Source organism: Diplotaxodon limnothrissa, linkage group LG20 (genome assembly GCF_057381915.1).
Source record: "Diplotaxodon limnothrissa isolate DT_005_m linkage group LG20, D_limnothrissa_male_GT1.1, whole genome shotgun sequence".
Lineage (NCBI taxonomy): Eukaryota > Metazoa > Chordata > Actinopteri > Cichliformes > Cichlidae > Diplotaxodon > Diplotaxodon limnothrissa.
The window spans coordinates 13,560,612-13,582,135 of NC_140615.1; the positions used below are offsets into that span (position 1 = coordinate 13,560,612).

General features: G+C 37.6%; 1 protein-coding gene across 2 annotated transcripts in view; it reads right to left on the reverse strand.

Moving 5' to 3' along the window:
- Nucleotides 1-21,524, reverse strand: part of LOC146610678 (vitamin D3 receptor A) — an 89,541-nt gene that overhangs the window by 46,218 nt on the left and 21,799 nt on the right. Inside the window, exon 3 of one of the 2 annotated variants that reach the window (XM_085344365.1) lies at nucleotides 6,889-6,983. The exons of the other annotated variant lie outside the window; for it this stretch is intronic. The gene's annotated coding sequence lies outside the window, so the exon portion shown is untranslated. The remainder of the gene's footprint in view (nucleotides 1-6,888; nucleotides 6,984-21,524) is intronic. 2 annotated transcript variants of the gene reach the window in all.

Sequence of the window (21,524 nt, forward strand, 5' to 3'; positions counted from 1 at the left end):
GAAAATGACTTAGCACTTACATTTTTATTACTGTTACCAGAAAGATAAAACGCAGTGATTTAGGAGGGCTTCTAAACATTATACCTGCAGAAACTCCCCTCAAAGCATGTTAGGTCCGACAGGACCCAGTCCTAGTTTATATCAGTTTCATCTGGAAAGGACTTTACTGATTACCTTCAAATCACTATGTAGTGACTCTATATCTCGGAAGTGTGAACATCTTACACCGCCCAGATGACTCAGACTACATAATCAATTACAGTTAAAAGGTTACAGGCTTAAAATAAAGGATCGTGCTTTATCTGTTTTATCCCCAATTCGGTGGAACAAACATTACTTATTTAACACTTATTCAACACTTTATTAACAGAAGTTAATAAAGCTTACGAAGGATTTTTAAGAACATTTAACACATTACTTGATAAAAACTGCCCAGTAATTGAAATCAATAGGAAACACAACTATGCAGGAAGACCATGGATGACAAAAGGACTACAAAATGCCAGCAAAAAAAAGAATACCTTATATCGAGAATTCATAAAAAAGAGAACAATAGAAACTGAAATGAAGTATAAAACTTACAAAAATAAATTAACTAATATAATGAGATCCTGTAAAAGAGAGTATTACATTAAAAGGTTAGAACACAATAAAGATAACACAAGAGATATATGGAATGTATTAAACAGAATAATCAAAAATGAATCAAGGAATAATGATTACCCTGGGTACTTTATAGAAGGGACAAGAAGTATTAATAACATGGAGGAGATAGTAAATGGCTTTAATGAATTCTTCGTAAACATAGGGCCAAAACTGGCAGAAGAAATAAAGGTTGATGGAATAGAAAGGGACACTGGTGAAAATATTGAAAGGAATAGTAGCTCAATGTTTTTAAGAGCAGTGGAAGAGAAAGAGATTTATGACATAGTTAGAGGACTTAAGAACAAAACCAGTACAGACTGGAATGATATTGATATGGTAACGGTAAAGACAGTTATTGATGGTATCGTAAAACCATTAAAATATATATTCAACTTGTCGTTTCAAAAAGGAGTTTTTCCACAAAAAATGAAAGTTGCTAAAGTTATTCCCATTTACAAAACCGGTGAAAGACATAATTTTACAAACTATAGACCAGTGTCAATACTCTCCCAATTCTCTAAGATACTGGAAAAACTCTTCATAAAAAGATTTGACAGTTTTGTGGAAAAATATGAATTAATGACAGATAGTCAGTATGGGTTCAGAAACAACAGATCAACAGCTTTGGCACTGATAGATTTAATGGAAAAGATAACGGAATGTATGGATAATAAGAGGTATGCGCTCGGAGTTTTCTTAGATCTAAAGAAGGCGTTTGATACTGTTAATCATGAAATTCTATTAAAAAAACTGGAAAAGTACGGGTTTAGGGGAGTGGTTTTGGAATGGTTAAAAAGCTATGTAGGGAATAGGCAACAATATGTACAAATAAATGAATATAAATCTAATTTGATGGATATAGCTTGTGGAGTACCTCAAGGTTCAGTACTGGGTCCAAAAATGTTTATTATGTACTTAAATGATATCTGCAGAGTATCGGAGATTTTAAAGTTTGTAATATTTGCAGATGACACAAATATACTGTGTGCAGGTGGGGAATTGCCACAGGTTTTGGAAATGATCACACAGGAATTAACGATATTAAAGAAGTGGTTTGATATAAATAAATTATCATTGAATCTCGATAAAACCAAATTTATGTTGTTTGGAAACCAAAAGAAAAACATCGAAGTAGAAATATGTGTTGACAATGTATATTTAGAAAGAGTAAATGAAATAAAATTTCTTGGGGTGATCATTGACCACAAGCTCTGTTGGAAGCCACACATTACTTATGTTCGGGGGAAATTGGCACGGGGCATTGCCGTCCTGGGAAAAGCAAAGCATATGTTGGATCAGAAAGCACTGCACATTTTATACTGTGCTTTACTACTGCCATATATGAGCTACTGTGTAGAGGTCTGGGGAAACACATACAAAAGTAACACACAAACAATAACTATAATACAGAAAAGGGCCATTAGATTAATAAATAATGTAGGGTACAGGGACCATACAAATGCACTCTTTGTCAAAATGCAAGCTATTAAATTCCAAGACTTGGTGAAGCTTAAAACAGCGCAAATAATGTATAAAGTCAGAAATAAATTGCTTCCCAAAGAAATCTGTAAATTGTTCATAGAAAGAGAAGGTGGGTATAACTTAAGAGGGAAATGGAATTTAAAAATACAAAGTGCTAGAACAACTTTAAGAACTATGTCAATCTCAATTGCAGGAGTTAAATTATGGAACAGTCTAACAGAAGAAATAAAAGACAGTCAAAACATAAAACAGTTTAAAGTAAAATATAAAAACCTAATTTTAAATAAGTATAAGAATGAAGAAAACGGGGTTAACCCAGGATGGTAATGTTGCTGGTAATGGTGTTGCGGTTCTTTTTTGGTTGTTTTTTTGTTTTTTTGTTTTGTTTTGGTTTGTTGTTTTTCCATAACTTGTGTATCTGCAAATATACACATTCTGTATTTTTCATATGAAAGAAACTATACTGTGGTGGGGCTTGCTAATTTCTTGTTTTTGATTTATGTATGTTATGTTTTGTTTTACTTCATATGTTTATATGTTTCATATGTTGTTTGTTTAATTTAAGACAAAAAAAAATTAAATGAATGAGAGGTAAAACTTGAGGGGGTAGGGACAAATAAGTAAATACTTCAGCCTACTCCTTTTCAAACAAATAATGGAATGATATTTTGTAATGATTGTGAAGGCACATGTTTGAAATGTTTGAAATAAAAATGAACTGAACTGAACTGAACTGAACACCAGCATGATCAGTTCCTCATTTCAAAAAGCTTTCAAAGACCCACCAATACAGAGTGGCCTTTGTATAACTTGCATTACTTGTTCTTTTCACTCATTTTATATGTATCAAAAGTTGATTATTATTTTTATTATTTTAGTAGCACTAGTAGTAGGAGCAATAGTAGTTTACCTATTTGCATAACAAGTCAAAGATCCCCAGTTCAAACCCAGGAGGAGACACAGAAAATCAGGAAGGGCACCTGCTGTAAAATCATGCCAAATGAAACACTATAGTGGTTCCAAGCAAGTCAGGGAACAGCAGAAATTAGCTGCTTTTTTATTATTAGTTAGATTGTTAAAGAATGCTCCAGTGATAAGGCAGCCAATGAAGAGCTTTGACTGGAGGACTTTGTCTGTGTTGGTCTAATTAATATAGTTTCTGTATACAAAGTTACACTATACAGTGCATTTTTTAAAGCTGAATGTTGAAAATGTATTCAGTTAAATTTATACATATAAGGGTGTACAAAAAAGACAGGTTTCCATACCATTATTATTCTATCAATTTACTGAACTTAACTAACCCCCTGAAAAATACCACATAGCGCAATCTGCCTAGAGAACAAAAAAACGAAACCTCAATCAATGGACCTTTTGAACTGCCAGTATAATAAATAAAATAATTATTAAAGTCCTATTTGCCTATGTATCTCTGTTTTTGTTTTTTTGTTTTTGAATTTTGGATAAGTTTTGCCTGGACTCATTAAGGCTAATTGTTTGTTTCATGGGTGCCGATTTCCCCGCAATATAAAGGAAGAATAATAGCCAAACATGCCTCATAAACTTGTTCTGTGTGAGTCAGACATTACTCATGTAGCATGGGTTCATGGCTGTTTTATGAAGAACAAAACAACAATAAATTCAGAAAGAAATACTTTCTATTTAGCATCTCATATCTGTGGGGAGAAAGACAGATAAAAGTGTAACTTTGATGCGAATCCCAAGGATGTTGGGATTTGTTTAAGTCAGTGTTGCTTGACTTAAATCAGAAAGACAAAAACATTTTGATAGAAAGCAAACAATATGACACTTAACGTAACCTAAGGGCACTGTCAATAAGAGAGGCTTGTTCTTTTCCCTTCAAACAGATAAACACAAGAGCTTACCGTCAAAAAAAACAAAAAAACAAAAAACACCCCAGGGACAAAAATATTAATTCAACTCTTCATATGCTTTCCTTCCTCTACAAGAACCTTGCAGCTACTTCAATAACATTTATTGATACTCCCTTATAGAGCAGGGCGATATGGCCAAAAATATTTATCACGATATATATTTGAAAATTTGCGATAACGATATAACTGACGATATAATTGATGCGAGACAAAATACAACTCCACAACATTACTAGCGCAAAAAGACAACCTTCCATTTATTTTCACTTAAACAAGAAGCTGGTTTTTATGTACATTAAAGCTTTATAAAAATGTAACAGTGCAAATGCAAATTCCTTGCTGAAAGTTTAACCAAAAGGCATTTCCAGTAGAAATGGGCTGACATATCCTGAGCATAACCATGTATAATATCCACTGAAGTTAAAAAGAGGTGCTTTGCAACATTAAACTGCAGTGTGCAATACGTATTTTTCGGACCATAAGATGCACGGGATTATAAGGCACATTAAGCGAAACAAAGCAGTCAGATAAATCAAACTTTATTAAACTCATTCTTCTTGCTTCCTCCACTTCTGTACCATTGATTCATTAATGTTGAATTCTCTGGCAGCTGCTCTATTCCCATGTTGTTGCAGTATATTAATGACTAACCTCATATTGTGGATGGATTATCTCAGTTGTTCTCCTGACTGAAGTTTGGTCCGTTTACAGCATCCTGCCATGCGATTGCATTTGTCTCTAACTATCAGGAACCTTAACGTTAACTTTTATAAGTGGAAAAGTGTTAGTGTTCGTCTTCCAGCTTCACTGTTTATGTTATGCTAACATAGCTGTGTCGCTAGCGATCACGTAGCACATCATCATCATCATTTATTTATTTATATAGCACTTTAAAAACACACCTGGTAGACCAAAGTGCTGTACAATACTAATATGCACATAGTAATAAAACCAGACATAGCAATAAAGTTAAAAAACATCATTATATACCAGCTAGCCCAACTTCAGTAACCCTACAAATGTCACTGCTGTTTAGTTTCCTGTCTTCATTTATGTTGGAAGTGATAGCAGAGCTGTACGTTTGAATTTTTTCAGAAATCTCTCAGTCAGAACATGCTATATCATGCTTAGGTAACTAGCGAAACTAGCGTGCTAACTTCCGCTAGCTTCCTGCTAACTTCTAACTCCGTTAAATGTAATACATTTTGTTTTCATGGATGCCTGGAAGTTAAACTTCATAGTTACACCTGGTAAAGCAGCAATGCTGATCGTTTTATTAAAGATGAAAGAATTTAGACAGTTTTTACCTCTCAGTGATGCTGCAGTGTTCGTTTGACTGGAAGAATACGGAGTTTTGGACCCAGATTACTCCCAGATTTAAGAGCATCTTAGTCCGACAAATACGACAATAACGACGGCCGCTTGTATGTTCTGCAAAAAAATGTGCTTTGTCGTGTATCTGACGGACAAACACCAAACCAGTTCCACATCACTGAAGTTGCACCATTTTTACAACCCAATTGTGGTTCATCTGTTTCACTCAACAATCGGCCATGTGCGTATGAAAACAAAGGCACTGCGCATGCGCGTTTTACTCATATTCTATCGCGATATTTCATTTTCCTATCGTTGCCTAACATTATACCGGTATTACCGTGAACGGTATAATATGGCCCAGCCCTACTCCCATACTCCCACGGCAAGCCTCTTTCTTTGCATCCTGACTATTTCCTCCCAGTACTCCTATCACATCAGTAACTTCCCTTTATTTCTCTTCCTCTCTTATTAACAAGAGGTTAACATACTGGAATCAGAACAGAGTAATGTAGCCTGTGGCCACGTCAACGATGTCACAAAGTTAAGGACGAGCAAGGTAAAGCCTGAAGGTTAATGCTTAACCTGATAATAAGGCTCAGCAGGGAGAGTGGGAAACCTGATAAATATAGCCAAAGCCATGACCGCAAGGGAATTAGGCAGGAGAAAATAGCAACGTAATGACAACAGAAATATACAAGTAAAAGCAAGAGATGGGATGATAAAATGGGAATGCAATGAAAAGGAAATAGGCATGAATACTTAACTGTCAGGGAGATTCCTACTAACAGATAAAAGGAAGCCGGAAAAAGGAAACAAATGATGAAAAAAAAGTGAATGAGACAAATAACAGGTGCAAATGTGGGGAAAGAGTGAAAGGAGGGGAAAAAAAGCTAATGAAAACCAAAATAAACATGAGGATTCCCTGAACTCAGCAGGAACCTGACAAGAAACAACCGCTGCACAAACATTCCCAACACTTTGACTTGAGCAATAATTTCAGTGACATCATTAGATCAAAGGAGTGTGTAAATGCTCCTAAAAGTTCAATGAAGCTGCTGGAAACTGTTTTATAATCCACAATTTGGTAATTTTCTCAAGAAAGTGAAATTAGAAAAATGTGTTAGCCATCACAACAAAGGCTTCATTCAAATGCATGGATGCAGGTGGAGACCTTTGATGTAGCTTTTACTACAGCAATTGTTGAACTCTTGAGATAAATAAGCTAGCAACTGCTTGTGTTTTGGCGGCACCACAACCTTTTTATATAATTCCTGTTTATAGTATGATGGAGAGTAAATGAGCAGGAACATCTTTAATCTATATATTGACGATAAACATACCACCTTTGTCATGTTGGAGTGTGATGTAGTGAGTATGTAAATGCAAAGACTGAGAAGCAGAATACAAACAAAAAGTGAGCCATTTATTCAGGCTTGAAAGCCCATTGGTAACAAACAAAAGTGAAAAAACATGAGGGTAAGTAGCTCAACTGACGCGAGAAAAAAAAAAAAGCAGGGAGCACGAAAGCTTAAAAAAAAAATCACAAAACCAGTTCAGGGGGCTGGCCTTGAAGGACACCCTCTGGTGGCTTGGCTGGAGGCTGGTGTTGAAAGAGCTGATGGAACGCGAGAGCCTCACTTCCACCTGCAAAAGAGAGAAAAGTGGGAACAAAGGCTGGAGGCTTCTCATCCACTTAATGTGACTACCAAAGAAGTAGCAGAATCGGAGCTGAAATGGTGGTAAGCACAGAGTCCGTGAGCCCCAGAGCCAAGTCCAGCAAGGCAGATGCCAGATAAAGTGAGCTGACAGAGGTCACTGGCTACTGATTCCAATTCCACCTGAAGCACCCGAAGCTGGTTAGTTGGAGGAGCAATGTGGAGTTGGCTTGCTGCAATAGAGGGAAGGGAGCTGGCTGGCATGAAGCTAAACTAACCAACCCTCATCAACAGTGATTCAGGTGGTGGGGTATCGTGAGTATAATTAACATAATCTGGATTAGTGGAAACTGCCCAGTTAATCTGGATCCTAACTGACTTCTTCTCTGTGAACAAATCAGATGACCATCCACAAAGCCCAATAATCCAGAATAAAAGCCCCAGAAAGTTACTGAGCATTTGAGTTCATCATCTACTCACAGTGTGATGTAGTGGGGACTAGGGATGTGTACCAGTACCGGTTCTGACATAAACAATAGTAACCAGACCGAAAAGCAGCGCACATTTCGGTGCTTTTTTTTCCTGAGATGTCATACACTTTGGATTCTAGCCATTTTACCTTTCCAAGGATAGTAGGCGGGCCCAGGTACATACGTTCTTTTAGAACAGAGCTACAGATTAAAAATGCCCAAGGCGAAGCGGTCAAAAGTTTGGCTGTACTTCACAGCAAAAGATGCAAACTCAGCAGCCTGCAACAAGTGCTTTAAGGTGATACTGTGCAAAGGAGGTAACACCTCAAATCTGATGAAACACCTGGCGATGCGTAGCGTTTTTATAAACGCCGAGAAATGCACTGTATTTGATAGCTTGCTACAAGATCTCACACCGAGCACATCTACTGCGGGTGTGGTGCCTGTTATCGGACCTGGAGTTTGTAACATCCCCCAAGAACCCGAAGAGGAGAGTCCTGGCCCCTAGCCCTGCCAGTGTAGCAGAAATGATGAGGATGATGATGGCAGCAGCAGCCGTTCTTCTCTGCGTGAGTAGCTTAATGTTGTTCGTGTGTAATTTACGTTGAGTACTCTAACCACGTTATTAAATTAATGCATGTAAGGTGAACTAGCAAACACGTAGTAGTTACATGAGACTGTCTTCTTGTTTGATACTCCTTTCATCCGGGCCAAAAAGGCTAAAATGACGAAAGAAAAAGTGGAAAACAGCTAAACATGAGAGGTTTTTGACAAAGTCTGTGTTTTTTCCATTGTTTAAGCACTGCTTCCAGCCAAGAGTGATACCATATATGCCCTATAGCTGCAGAAAAGGCTAACATTGTTATCTTTTTACAAAAAAACAGCTAAACATGAGGTTTTTGGACCAATTTTGTGTTCTCCATTCTTTAAGCACCGGTTCGAGCACCGGCACCGTTTCAAAAGTACCAGTTTGGCACCAGTATCAGATAAAACTTAAACGATACCCATCCCTAGTGGGGACTCAATTGCAAAGATGGAGAGAGGTGGAGTACAAACGAAAAGTGAGCCATTTATTTAGGCCAGAAAGTCTATTGATAACAAAGAAAACTGAAAATACCAAGAGGACAACTACAGCATTAGGACTCTCAAGGAATGAGTTGGAAACAAACAACAAACTGAGGGTTTAAATCAGGGAGAAGTGGAAACAAAATAGTAACACAGCTGAAAGTAATCAGAGATTAAACAAGGGAAGTAAAAGTAAATGAGGCACAAGAGGCAAACGAATACCAAAAAAAAATATGATCACTAAGTGCACCTAACACAGACAGACACTTAACAAAAACATGAGGGAGGCAGGATAAACTGAAGCTCAAGGAATAAAAGATAAACTATAACCATGAACCGAACACAGACAGCTCAAATGAAGCTTATGCTTCATTTCTGATCTGTAATCACTCATCTGCCTGCTTTCCTGGGTGTTCATATGCTTTTCTTTTCTTTACATGACTACAGCTTACCCACACTGTCAATCTCAATACTGTAATCATTACTCCAATCATTTTCTCGCCCGCTTTATTTGAATAGATTAGAAGAATAGAGTAGAAGAATAGAATAGAATAGCCCTTTATTGTAATTTTACGGGTACAACAAAATTGTGGGTGCTCCACACCAACTGTGCTGGAATAAAATATAAATAGTAGACAGCAGGAATAAATAACAAACAGGAGAATATATACAAAAATATGAGAAAGGAACACAATAGAGATCAGCCTCCACTTCACATGTTTAAATCTGTGCTCTCTGTCATTCTCCCTTTCAGACTCTTTTGTGCAACTCACCTCCTCCTCCTCATCTCCACCTCAGACATCTCAGCCAGAGCTCTATTTAAGCCTCAGTCTTCATCTTCGCCACCACTAGCGTCTAGACTCCGGGGGGTCCTGTCCTAAATCCTATCACTGCTGGGATTTTGTTCTGCCATGATGGGTCATTGGAATCTAACTGCCAAATAAATGAATTTCTCTATCTCGATAAATTATATTCAATTCTTCCTAGTGAGCTCTTCTTATTGAACAAAAACCAGAGAGTATAACATAAAGAAGCCAACAAGTAAGGATCTATAAATACCAAACCTCGGGAACGAAACCCTGGATCCATGACAACGTCTGATTCATAATGTGGTCCAAGTTAATATATTAAATGATGTTAAAAATCCAGATAAATCCCCATAACTATGGTTACATGAGATTCATTTTAATAGGGTAAATAAAATCAGCATTATACGAGAGAATATCAGGGATTTCTTATTAGTAGACAACTTGAATTAAAGCAGTAATAATAGATTGTTTGGGCCTTTGGGCCACAGGACAACCTGTAAACATAACATTCACATATTATCACCTCATAAAGTTGATAAAGCACATGCATTATTAGTTGCCTACAGCTTTCCTACACATCCAGAAGGAAAGGTATTACATTATCATAATTCTTTCAGGCCACCTGGTAATTATAAAGTGTAGTAATCAGTTGTTTTTAAGTCCTGAACCACGAAAAACTCAATACTATGTTCGGAAGCTAATTACTAACTTTGTTTGCATGCTATTTGCGTCTTGCCAGTTTGTGACAGTTGAGTTTTTGCTGAAAACAGTTATGTATCTGGAAACGGACTGAGTGCAGTGCACTGAGAATAAATCAAAATTTTAAAAAACGTCATCTATGCTTTACGAAATAAAAACAGTATTCTGATCCATCATTTCTTTAAAAAAAAATAGTTATTGCAGCTTTATCTGTAGCATGTAAATATGACAGATGACATTCAACCACAGGCAAGTATCCTAAAATCACCTGGAGTCGTGTAAGCCGAATAACAAGGTACTTGAGTTGGTGACTACTCTACTCGGGTAAAATTCCCCTCATAAACTAAGGGTGCAAGTCACATGATAATGGAAAGCCATGGAGCAGCAGACATTAGATGTGAAGAATTTCCTAAGCCCCAAACAGCCTGAGGAGACCACGGTTAGTCTTTTTAAATGAAGACAAACTGAAGTTCAGATGTGCATTTTTGGATCAACATGTTTGCAAGGTAAAAAATTCTACCAAATTGCTCTGACACATCTGTGTTAACTTAAGTAAATAAAATAGGAGTTGACTCATCAAGACTCCCTCATTGATTCTCTATTCATTAACTGCACTATATAGTTTTTGTGGCCTTACAACCATTCCACTTCACAGAGAGTTAAGCAGCATAATAGAAGTGTTTCCCACATATTGTTACTATTTGGACAGATTACTTAAGAAAGACTGCGGCTTAAATTCATGTCAGATGTAGTGATGCACAATATAATGGCAAGCCCTGCATGCATCACCAACTTATGATTCCTGGTATATAACTGTACAGAAATAAAGAGAAAATGTCAGTTGTGTTGAAAAGAATGCATTGAAAGAAAGCAATATCACCGCCATTATGAAAGGTCAAATCTCGTTTGTATGCCAAAGTTGGGAACTCCAAAAAACAGTCCCAAAGAAAGTTTGAAAAAATAAACAAAATAGTTTTTGAAATTTAAAAAAAATAACAAATACAATAACGTAAGGTTCCTTTGGCCACTGCCAAACTCTCAGCGTCAAAATTAAAACACAACATGCCAAAACTAACATATCAGCTTATTGACGTGCAGGTTGCTCAATGTTGACAAAGACTAAATGAACTTTGTCTCACTGAACTGACAGAACCGTTTTTAGGATTCAAAACAAACTCATAAGGACGGCGTCCTCTGCAGCCATATTAAAGGGTTGCTGAGAAATTTGTGGCTGGTGTTTGTTTACCGCACTGTTTCTGCAAAGATGAAGGCATAACGCATGTACTAAACACGGAGCAAGACTTTGTAAGGGTTACTTACTGTTAATTTCCCTTCGAAACAAAAGTGTATTTAATTACACTGTTTCTTGTAAAGAACTGCTACATTTAACAAAAACATGTTGTTCTTTTTTTTATTTAAAAAAAAAAGCAAACCGTTTAGGAGGGTGGATGATAGACTATGACATCAATGGCCATTGACAGTCCCTACTCACCTCCCATTATAATTTATTAACTGGAAATTTCCCGAACAGGAAGCTTCTGCATACATTCAGTAAGTCCCTATACACACAGGTCTAGAAAAAAAGTTGACAACTGCCTGGCAACCACTGCTTGCAAAAGAAAAATTTAAATTCCCCAGCCAGTGAGTTGTTGCTGGAAGTAGTCAAGTCAATTGTGGAGTCCCAATTTCCATTGCACTTGTTCGACATCATGGTAGTTAGTCAGCAAATTAAAATACAAAGAAGTCAGCATCTTCCATGCAAACTATCCGGTTGTTCAGTGATGACGCGACGAATCCTACTTCCGGGTCTAAAGTAGTCTGCGTTTAATATGGCATTTGTGTTGTTAACATGTTTAATTTTATGTATTTTCTTCTATTTGATCTCAAAAAGCTCCTAAAACAGTCAGCGATCACTGTTGACCTCCCTCGGCTTTTATTACCGCTAATCATTTATTTAAGCTCAGTTTTTAAAACCTTAGGATGTAACTACAGCCCAGCCCATGCAGCAGTATATGAATGACTAACCTCGTATTGTGGATGGATTATCTCAGTTGTTCTCCTGGCTGAAGTTTGGTCTGTTTACAGCATCCTGCCATGCGATTACATTTGTTCCTGACCACCGAGAACACTCACGGTAACTTTTATCAAGTGGAAAAAAAGTTAGCTTGTTTATATTATGCTAACATAGCTGTGTCGCTAGCGGTCACGTAGCACATCATTATGTACCAGCTAGCCAAACTTCAGTAACCCTACAAACGTCACTGCTGTTTAGTTTTCTGTCTTCATTTATGTTGGAAGTGATAACAGAGCTGTACGTTTTAATTTGTTTCCAAAACCCCGCAGTCAGGACATGCTATATTGTATTTAGATAGAAGCTAGCGAGCTAACTCCCTGCTAACTTCTAACTCCGTTAAATGTCATAAATTCCGTTTTCATGGATGCCTGGATGTTAAACTCAATTGTTACACCTGGTAGAGCAGAACGCTGATCATTTTTATTAAAGATGAAAGAATTTAGACAGTTTTTCAACTCTCAGTAATGCCATAGTGATCGTTTGATATATGGACCTGCAGCGGAGTTTAGACCCAGACACGGCTAGTGACGTCAGACTGAACAACCGGATAGGCAACCGTGCCAATCTGCCTCCAATCAGCCCCCTCTTTGTGACTAACGTTAACCAGCTGTTGCTGGTTGAAATCAGTTGTTGATTGATTGATTGATTGATTGATTGATTGATTGATTAAAATAGTTGCTTGAGGCAGCAACCTCCAGCAATTACTTGCCAACTGGTTTGGGAGTATATATTTTTAATAATAGTGACCAGGATGGTTGGGAGTTTGAACTGCTCTCTAGGCGTCTGAGATGCAAAGCAAATGAATATGTATTCCCTCAAGTTCTGCCTCTTTTCCTGTTGTTCATTTGGGGTAGCCCTGCTGCTCCATCCTCCTGTCCATGTTCCCATGCTGTTAAAAATCACTATATTTATAATATCAACATTGCGGATCTCGTCCAGTGAGCTTGATGCCCACGTCGTCTCCATCAGCTCTCCACCAGTCATGAGACGATGGGGAGGAGTTCCTGTCCCTAATGTCTACTTTTATATGTAACTGGTCTATGGCATCCCTTTTCATCAGTCTAACTTCCAAAATTAGTTTCCAAAAGGCTATATTTGTCATACACTAACAAACAGAAATGCAGGCAGAATAAGGTTATTGTTTACAGAAATTAGATTATATTTTTATCATTACTTGACAACGGGAAAGGTTCTTTAAATTAAAAAAAATAAGTTTTGAGTTGGATTTCACAGGGAAATATTATTCTATTTAGTCTTGAAAGCTTAGCAAGCTGATTGTGTTGGGTGCGGGTACACTGTATGTGTAGGAACTGCTACCAGCCAAAAGTACAAGATAAGCCAGCCCGGTATGCAACTCTAGCTTGCAGCTCCTTTTGTTCTCTTTATAGGCAGAAAGGTGAATTCCTTTGTGTATTATCTTGTTGCGTTAACAAAAACAGGCAGTGGAATGAAAAGAAAGAGGCCCACAGAAACAGTCATAATCCCAACATTCATTATGATAAACACAGGTATTATCTGGACAACTAACAGTCAAAAATGTAGTGTCTCAGCTATGTGTTAATTATGTGCTGTAAATGAAAAACACATTCACTTATACACACTCAAACTAGACCAAAAACACGCCTCCTACATGCCTTCTTGTCATCCTCAGACTTGACACCCCAGGCACGTGAGGTGGTCCTGTGTACAGCTGCCAGGTCCTTTGTTAAGTAGGTAATAGTTATAATGGCAGCATTAAGCCAAGTATCAGTTTATCTTCCACCACAGCATTGTTTGAGTACTCCTCCCAACTTGTCTAGACTGCCAAGTATGCAGATGTAAATCAATACCCCCATCACTACCACAAACACCACCAAACGAACCCAAAAGTTCACATTTAAACTTCTCATGAATGAGAAGTGCAGTTAACAGGGTGCTCTCAGCGAGCATTACAACACAAGAACAAGTGCTCAGGACAAATAAATAAATAAACAAACAGATAACACAGGAAGGACAGACAGATGTAAGAGCACAACCCCATAAAAAACTGGTGACTGTAACAGAAGACAGGGTTCAGGGTCAGGAAAGGGGTTAGGAAAATAAAAACTGAAGTGAAGGATCTTGAGTCTGTCCTTGAAAACAGACTCTTTCACATTCCCTGATGTGGTTGGCAAGCTGTTAAAAGAAGAGTCCCTCCGAAGGAGCACTCAGCTAAGCAGATGTGCCTCTCACTAAAGGAGAAGAGCCTGACTTTTCCAAGATCATAGTAGTGAAAAGGCAGTTTCTCCTTTTCTAAACCTCATTTCAGAATGCCTCTATGAATTTTTTATTTTTATTTTTTTGGTATCAACGATCTATGGTTGACATAGCAAAATGTTATATGGTTTCTAATAAACAAAGCAACTTTTTGTTTTGTGAAGCAAGAGGCAAGTGTCACTTTCACATGTGACACAACAACCTTGAAGTGTAAACACATAGGCTTAAATTTTTAATGCGCCTAATTCAAGCAAGGTATTACAGATAAGCGCATGGATACCTGATCATTTACTCGCTCTCTCTGTCTCACACACACACCTGTGGGGACTAAGGATCAAGCAGCCTCTGGGAGTCCATTAGTCCAAAGTAGGTTGACGGAAAAAGAAACAGAAGGTGCATGTTTCACTTTCTGAACAACAACAAAATTTTACGTGGCTATTTTACATATATACATTTACATATATTTTACAAAAGCCATTTGCTTACTTGTGGATTTTTCATTCATTATTTACTAAACAATGAAATTCAGTTTCAGTCAGTTAAAGCACATTTTTCCGTGTGCCTATATCTTCTCTATTTTGAGATAGAGTCACTTTGTATATACTATATGGCCATATCTTGTCCTAACACATCTTCCTCTATTGGAAGGATCTATTTCTGTAAATAAATATATTTTTCAAGATTTTATTAAATTAAATTGACTGTGTTTGATGTGCCAACAGGCAGTTAAAAGGTGCAAAAAATGAAGCCCTGCTATATAGAAATATGGCTGTAAAACAAATAAAGCACAAAGAAGAAAATTAGGGTAGCAACATTGTGATGAATGACCAAAACGAACAAAAAATAAAAACCATGTTTCTTATAGGAAAAAAACAATGTATAGAGTTTACAGCTATAAGGAGCTAATGACCACTCTGCGCTTTTCATTGAACTCTTTATAAATCTGCCTATCAAAGGTTAACAGGTAAGATTAGAATTATTCAACAAAATATAGCCTGCTTGCGACAGGTGCAATAACAGTGGTTTACTTCTGTCAAAAATCTGGCAGGTTTTCTAAAGAGTAAATGCCACTCTCTACAATGGCTTATGGTGTGGAAGCTTCAATCATGGAGAGAAAGAAGCGCTTACAGTGGAGCGATCAAACCAGAGATTAGTCACTATAATAAAAGGAGAGGCTCTCGCAGGCGGCTTAACGGGGAGCAAATGGTTTCTTAAAAGAGTTCCTTCAAATCCAAATGCAGACACAAGTATCTACTCAAACCCTGTTATCCAATTCAATTCCAGTTCATGTGTCATTTGAATTAGCTCAATAAAAGCTGTTGGTGATCTAATAATACTCCATACCTTTCTACTTAGTTCGAAAGATTTTAATGCCATCTTCCATATCAGTCTATCCAGCGTCTGTCCAAGAAGGGCCAAATAAATATTCATTGCTTTATTTTTCTTCCTGTCAGTAGTTTGCTTTACACAAGTTGTGATCAAGAACTGTCTCTCTAACAACCATGCCTGATTTTAATGTAGCTTTTATCCCCTTTAAAGTCATCTTGTGCACTTGGCTCACAACTCCTGCAAAATTATTTTTATTAATGTCTGACTCTCTGCAACAGTGTGTCTTTTGTCCCGTCTCCCTTCCCTAATACCCAACTGGTCACGGCAGACCACTACCCTTCCCTGAGCTCGGTGGCAGTGGGAAGGAAAAACTCCTGATGAGCAGGAGGAACCCTCAGACACAACCACGTGCTTGCTCAAAGCTAAACGACAGATCGACCCTAATTTTCATCAATCTTTCAAGCTAACAAGTGTCAATACTAGGTAGAGATTTGCGAATTACTGGTTTTTTAAGAACTCCCCGCATTAAGTATTGTAAGAACTATGAGCGTTTCACATGTTTTGGTTCATGCAAAGTGAAAGGAACATTGGAATAAGTTCATAAAAAAATATTTCAAGTAAAAACCACAGTCTGCCCCATCATAAAATTACACCAAATGTGAAAACAAAAAAAGATACTCTTTTTCCACCCACTACCTGGCAACCATTTATGAGCGAAAATAACAGGGTTTAGTGGAAAACAACAGCGTCTGACAGAGAAAATGACTCATCTCTCACTCCATCCCTCCATCTCTCACTCTCCATGTTCCTCTTTTTTCTCATTACCAGCTTGAGCACATCCTGTACATAAAAACAAAGCTCAACTTGAATGAGAACATAGACCATAATACTCTACCCAGCATACTACCTCTGTTCCCAGAAGCAATTGAGCAATCAGAGGGGAAAAAAAGGTTAAATAACACAGTGTCTTAATTATATACTATACAGCACACATACACGCATTTAAACAAAACAAAAAAGAACTAAAAACATTTTTATATAACCATATTTCCACATATAATATATGAAGTGGTGGCATGAAGTCTGCATTGCTTGCCAAAGTTTTTCATGTAGTTGTGGCAGTTTGCCTCCACCATCAGCTGATTTATTCTGACATTAGTAACAGCTAGTGGGAGGATCTACTGGGAGAGTTTGACTAGATAAGATTCATTTTCCTCCCTCATATAAGCCTCGTGTGAAGGTCAGGCTCCTGCTAAAGTACAATTATTGCTAAGAAAGTGCAAAAAATAAAAATAAATAAATAAAAAATAAGAAAGTGGCTCAGGTAACTGGCAAGCCTAGCACATGTTGGAGCTTGATTAAAGCTTAAGCTCTTCCATTATTCCAGGGGTAGAGGGAAATGAGACCCCTCAGACTCCAGCCTGTTGGTATCATCTGACAAGACTGGAAATATCTCCAGGACCTAAAGTTTTGCATAGTGCTGTATATTTGGATTTTTGAACTCTAAAATTGCACAAATTGATGCAGATCTAAAGACTATCAGCTTGAATGTCTATACATATTATTAAATTGAAATTTGTCCCTGATGCTACAGTCACATTCAGAAAGATTCTTTTAAGAATTCAATAAGATCCAGGTTTTGTTTTCAACATGTGTCTTGAGCCACACCTCATTTTGTTCTATTTCACTAGGAAAATTGGAAATAAGTTCAGTTATGTATTGAAAGATGCAATAAATCACCTTCACTGTGTGATGACACACACTGTTACCTCACTCCTGACCTCCTATGCACATATCAAACATTTGAACCAAATGTTTGATTTGAACCACTAAATTCTTAAATTAAAATGAAATTCTTTTAAATTTTAAGATTCATCACTAACACTTGTTGCCACTGATTTTAAGTCCAGTACTTGTATAACTTGGCATATCTCCCCCTTCTATAAGAACGGCTTGTCGACAGCCAACCTTCCACTGAGATAATTTCTTATGAGGCTTCAGCAACCAGTGAATAGATTAACTTGAGATGTAGTCCAGAGCCAGTTTCTCAGGTCCTATGTTAGTTTCAGCATATGATGTTTGCTTTTACTTTTGGTTTTTAGGCCTAGCACTGCTTCATTTTTAAGGACAAAATCCACATCATGTAGAGATATGCCAAATATTTAGCTAATCATTCTTCATGAATCTCCTTGTTGTTTTAAAAATACGACTTTATATCTGCCAAACTGATATCTTTAGTTGAATATATAAAATATGCCGAAGAAATGGGAACAAACTGCGTGGTTTTGACAAATTGTCTAAAGTTGGTTCTTTGCTAAACTCTCTGCTTCAACCCTTAAGTTTGGTGTCTTTCTGAGGCCTGAATGATTCATATTTAAGGGGGGGAAAAACCCTGAAAGTCTTTAGGTTTCTAAAAGAAAAATTTGAAAGACCTTCAGAAAACCTTGAAAACTACTGCTCAGGAAACACTTTAGAAATATTACAAGAAAATCTGGTTCCTTGGAAAAAAATTGAAGTATCCGTAGCATGGCTTTTGTACAGTACTGTGCTTTTTTTTAATTAAATTTTTTTATTTAAACTTTATTTAACCAGGAAGATCCCATTGAGATTAAAAACCTCTTTTTCAAGGGAGACCTGGCCAGCAGCGTCTCACAGTTACAGAAATTACTCAATTAAACACAGGCAGCAGCAACACACATGCAAAAATAAATGGAAAAAATAAAATTCAATAAAATTCAAATAAAAATAAAAAATCCGTTAAAATGACAGGCTGGCACATCAAATGTAGCACATTTTGCAAATATTTTGTACTCCGTCATCTACAGACTCCAGCTCTAACAGAGGCCGGCTTAACACACACACTGCAGAACTTTGACATTACAAAACCTCAACCAGTTCTGGTGGGGCAAGGAATATAACTTGGTCTTTTCAAAATACCCAAGTCTGTCCAGTTTTCGGTAACTGAGGCTTTCCACTGTTTTCCAGTCCCTGAGACATAAACATTAACATCAGCAGCAGCACTGCTGCATAAATGCTTTCAGATTAACGCATTGAATTGAAAACAAGAAAAAAATCTCTTGGAAAAACAAAAGGTTCACCCTCATCAATCTTACTTCAAATGGCAAAGGGCAGGAATCAGCAGTTGGGCACACTACATCAAGAAAGTCCAAATCTATTGTCATTTTACTGGATAAAGAAAACAACAGTTTTGATGACAACAAATAAGAAACTATAGAACCACATCTGATGTAATATAATGCAACAGTATTAGATTCACAGAGACTAAGGACAATGAATAATCTGTGTGTGCATAGGTGTGTCTGTGTGTGCACACTGGTGTTTTGGGGGGGGGGGGTTTAAACAGCATGTGAAGGACACTTGTAAGATGCTCGTTTATCGTGAAACCCCACTTAAAATAAAGGAGATCCAGATTGCAAACAGCAGGACGTCTTTCAACAAGCATGTGTGTGCATGTATTTGCAAGCGCATGCTCTAAGACACGACTTCAGTTTTGGCTTTTTCTGGCAACTAACTAAATAACTTAGTCTCTGTCAACACCCTGGTTGCTGGCCCTGTCATGCACAATTTCATGGTTTGAAAAATGAAGTAAGACTTACATGAAGATTTATTTAAAAAGGCTTTGGGCATGAAAGGAAATAAAAGAGAATGTGAGAAGGGCAAGATAAGTAGCACCAAAACAAATTTGTGCTTGATTAAAAAAATATATTCTGCCCTCCATCTGTTTTAGTGGAAGCCTTCTGACACTCAGGTAGAGGTGCCTTTTGCTCATATTGCTTACACATTTAATCAAATGTCACAGGGCTCTTCCATAAAGAGCCAGATACTCATGTGACATTTGCCACCTGGACAGGCGGGCAGCGGGGGGAGAGTGAAAAACAATGTTTTCACTTCACTCACAGGCTCCAACGTTGACTTTAAAAGCCACCGAAAGAGCCCAGGAGACTCTCACTGACACTTTGTGATGCTGCATCTCAGGGGGAATTTTGGTTTTAAAACCTAATTGTGCCAAGCTTTGCCTGAGCAAGTTAAAATCATTTAATTAGAATGTCGTGTTTCTCTCCTGCAAGTTGTGTAATGTATGTATGGTTGGAGGGTAAGATGGCGCCGCCATTGTGTGCAATAGGTCGGCAGCCTTGTGAAATTTCCCCTTGTGGGACTGATAAAGGTATATCAAATCAAATCAAGTTTCACTTTGTGCTGCTGCAGCCTTTAGATTACACTGACAGCATTCAATTAAAAAACCGAAACTGATCTACTAAGGCTGTGGTTAGTGCCATAATGCGGATAGATTTTCTGTTTGGCAAGTAAATCAGAGAAAGCTTTCTGCCACACTGGTGGGTAAATGTTTATACTGAACCTGATATGTGATAAAAGGCTCAGAGAATCACATGCAGATATGCCGCTTCTGTTTTTGTGTGTGTGTTTGTGTCATGATTTGAAACAAAAGCACACAGCTTTTTGTAACCTTTATCTGTAATGCCACGCCCTCTTGGCTTTGATTAACCAGAACTGTAACACTAGCAACGAGTGTTGAGTAGGGCAGAGTCATTACCGAACACTGCACCGTCAGGTGTAGGTGGCCAAAACTCATTCACCATGCAAATTTATTTTAACATTGAGTGGCACATTCAACAGAACTTGGAGATTAAAACGTTTTGAGTTGTATTCTAAAATTGTCCTCTGGCAGTGTGATTGGTTGTTTGTGTCAGACGACACCTGTCCATCACATGGCTATCTTTAAGTTTTTCTTTTGCCTAATTGCTTTTAAAGAGGATAAAAGGTTTAAAAAACAATGCTCATTGTCCATGTAAACAAACAGTCAGACAATCCTTTTAATGCTGTATGACCGCATTTGTTGTTATTCTGTTTTGTTTTGGGTTTTTTTTTACTTTTAAACAGTTTTTATGACTGTTAAAAGATGTTTATCGATTGTGCCCTAGTAGTTAGCTTGAATTTCTTTTGATCTTTAAATGGCATTTCCTTCTACTGAGAAAAGCCACTCCTTTTCTTTTTCTTTTTTTGAAGGCATCTTTCTCTAACAGTGATTTCATTGAAGTTGTGCCATCTGCCACTGCTTTTATGGATTACTTTCTTGACATTAGTTCAGTAAGTGAGAGCTCACAGAGAAGAGATCGGGGGAGGGGGGGGGGGGGGGGGGGGGTTGTGGCGTAACAGACAAAGACGCACCCTTAAACTTACACAAGGAGCCTCATCAACAAAAGATTTTACCATTTGAACATAAACAACTACGGGCGGCTGTCAAAATAGGATACGTAAATCTAAATCTGTGAAGGAACTCTGAAAGTGCAGGTCTGTCAAACAGGACGACTATTTTCTAAACAGGAGGTCGACATCACCACATGTGAGAGTAGAATCTGATTTTGAGTGGCAGCTTTGAGTCTGCGGTAACCAGTACAACTGTAAACAAGTGGGATATGGGAGGGAACAGGCTGGGCTAAATGGTGAGCGTGCAGACGTTTAGTCCTGCTTTCTTGACGCCTGCAAATGTGCTTGAATTAATGGATTTTTATCTGTTTGTGCATGCAGATGCATGTATAAGTTCATATACCAAAAACAGCAGCCACAAGGTCTACAACAAATCATTACATACACAAAGAATTGCAGAATACAAAAACCACAACCACACAACAACATGGGGAAAACACGGAGAAACTGTGGGGAGAAGAGTAGCTGGAGGGAAACGATTAACTCTGTTTAGACTCGTGTGTGTTGCACAGTGTCCTGCTAAAATACTCAGCTGATTGAGAAGTGAAGCTCAAATACGAATAGCTGTTGAATATTTACAAATTTTACTGAAACAGTGCCAA